This window comes from Ceratotherium simum, chromosome 13 (genome assembly GCF_057802395.1).
Source record: "Ceratotherium simum simum isolate JZ-2026a chromosome 13, ASM5780239v1, whole genome shotgun sequence".
In the NCBI taxonomy this organism is placed as follows: Eukaryota; Metazoa; Chordata; class Mammalia; order Perissodactyla; family Rhinocerotidae; genus Ceratotherium; species Ceratotherium simum.
In genome coordinates this window covers 29590338-29593220 of record NC_141912.1, presented here as the reverse complement: position 1 = coordinate 29593220, position 2883 = coordinate 29590338, and the positions used below count along the sequence as shown (strand labels likewise).

Here is a 2883-nt window from a genome sequence, read left to right as displayed (position 1 = left end):
TCTTTAAAGAGTACTGGTATGATAAGAAGGGAAGCATTCATTCTTATCTTCAAAGAGTACATTTTCTTCTTTATTTTTTTTTTTACTTTAGGGCAATGATTAAAGCAAATGTACAATGTATGTTTGAGAGGCTGTAAGTCAGCCTTCTTTGGATCAAACAAAATTCAGGCCAGAGCAGGTTCAAACCAGAATGGCTTTCCAATATACTTGAAAATACAAAAGTTTCTTATTTCAGAATGCATTTTTCAGCAAACTGGACTGGACTTTCCCATTTATTTTTCCTTTATTCAGTTCCCTCTGTTAAACATATTGTAAACAATTTGAGAAGCAGTACAATTTCACATCTCAACTTTCTCCTTGCCTGTTTATCCCTCAGAAGGGTTCTCTAGATTTCCTCAAGTCAGACCCTCCTTGTGATCACCCTACTCAAGGTACACTTCACTTCCTTGTTCCTCAAAGTATAGATCAGTGTATTTAGTACCATAGTGACCTCGCCATTCATGATGGCAATGATCCGATCCTGGTCCGTGGAGCTACCGGAAGAGAACAGGAGCATAGAAAAGAATAACTACGATTAAGTGGGAGCCACAAGTAGACAGTGCTTTGTAAAGCATGCTGCAAGAAAGGGTCTTGCAGAAGAGATGGGTGACAATGTATAAATAGGAAAGAAGTGTTAGTAAGAAAGTGCCCATGGCAATCGTCACTGTGACAGTACTGAGTAGCCACTGGTTGAGCTCAATGTTCCCACAGGCCAGCTTCAGCAATGGCTTAACATCACAGAAGAAGTGATGGATATGGTTGGAACCACAGAAACTCAAGCGAGAGGTCATTATAGAGTGCAGCAAGGCATGGAAAAAACCAATGAAGTAGATAAAGATAGCCATCTGGGTACAGAGCTGACGATTCATGGTAAGAGGGCAATGAAGTGGTTTGCAGGTAGCCACAAAGCTGTCAAAAGCCATTACGGCCAACAACATGGCCTCAGTGCTGCCCAGAAAGTGGAAGAAGTGAAGCTGGCTTATACATCCCAAGAAATAAATTGCTTTGTGTGTAGAGAGGAAGTTCTCCAGCATTTTTGGCAGTGTCACCATGGAGTAACAGATATCTAAACATGACAGATTTCCCAGGAAGACATACATAGGTGAATGGAGTCTTGAATCATAGATGACAACCATCAGAATGGCTCCATTCCCAGCCACATTGAGAAAGTAAGTTGCGAGGAAAACCACAAAGAGAAAAGGCTGCGGTACTTGGATGTCTGTTACTCCCAGGAGGAGAAATTCAGTGACTGAGGCTTGATTCGGCATCACTTAAAAGGAAAGACAAAAGAATATACGGAATGATCTCTGGGGGGAATTGGAGTCTTTTCAGCCTAGAATTTTCCCTCCTAGATGACAATATTTTGAAGGAGAGCATTGTTGTTTTAAATAGCCCCAACCTCAGAGGTTATACTATACTTGGATCATTAGACTATCAAATATTAAGGTTACATATTGATTATGTGCTGTGACTCAACCATTTTTTTCATTATTAAATTTATCATTAATATTTTTCTTCATTCCAAAAATTTAGAGCATGTTGCCAACCTATCATCTTCTCTGACTGTGGACATCTATCTTCTGATACAATTTTCCTTTCATCTTCCTAAGTGGCTCTAACAGGAGGCAAAATTTTAAGTACTCCACCACACTGCTATCTCATGACCTAGTAAGAAACCACCAAAAGAGGTTTGTCTAGAAACTAGACAAGGAGAGAATAATAAGAACGATAAGGAAATCTAATAGAAGTGCAGACATTGGAGTTCTTCCTACACAAGGGGAATCATTCAGTTTGGAAATTCCCTGAGGGGAGAAGAAAAAGATTTGACATGACTAGAATAGAAAAGTGCTTTAACTATGAACACTTCTAGGGATGCCATGGGATTTTAGGCTTTATAGCTGGAGGAAATTATGAGAAATTATCTAACGTCCACTACACCTCCATGAAAGACAGGCTTCAAGCAATTCAGAGTAGCTTTCTTTGATAGCCATGCATACTTTGTATATTGTTAAAATTCACCACTCCTGTTTAAGATACAAATGTTATGCCAAATATCATTTTCGTTTCTCTGACCCACAAAACAAAGTTATATCAAAAATTCCTTTGGGGGAAAAAAACTTTTGCCATTTAAAGAACATTATCAATCAGACTTATTTGTACTAAATGACTTGTTTAACTGCAATTCCAATATTTAGAGATTACATTTTTACTTTGGAGAATATCTAGAGACTCAGGCATGTTGAATTGAGAATGAGATATGGCAATAAAAATGTAGGATGTAAAATGCTTTCATAATTCACAGACACAATGAAAGGTTCGTCATAAGATATCAGCTTTAAATTGTGAGTATTAAACTTTAATAATAGAAAGCAAACAAAAAATAGGGGCAAGTGCTCAACCTGTCTCCTATTTCACTCTCTTACCCGACTGAGTGTTCAAATTTACAGCTAAGAAAGCTTTTCAGGGTTACACTCCAGTGATTATAAATGGTAGAAAAACATGTGCAGTTACAGTTCACGCTATTCCTATTCACGACGCAGCACAAGCTCTTCAACTTCAAAACCTCTTCCTCTCTTTATAAAATTCTTCCTGCCTTTTATGAGCCCTAGATCTCTAGACAAATCCTGAGAGATCATATCCCCTGGGTCTGAGAAGGATTCTTGTAAGAGTAAACAGGACACATTTCCATACCTGCAACAGAAAGGAATTCCCTTTGGGGAATTCCTCTCTGGGTTTCATTTTTCTATTGTTCCTATTTACTTTCCTTACTATGTTTCGCCCTGTTTTTCAGAACCATGGATGATACAAGCCTCAATTGTCTCATATGTTTTCTTAGTTTAATTA

At 38.1% G+C, this 2883-nt stretch overlaps 1 pseudogene; it reads right to left on the bottom strand.

Moving 5' to 3' along the window:
- Window positions 1-400: 400 nt before the first annotated feature.
- Window positions 401-1307, bottom strand: LOC101405464 (olfactory receptor 12D1-like; annotated as a pseudogene).
- Window positions 1308-2883: the final 1576 nt, after the last annotated feature.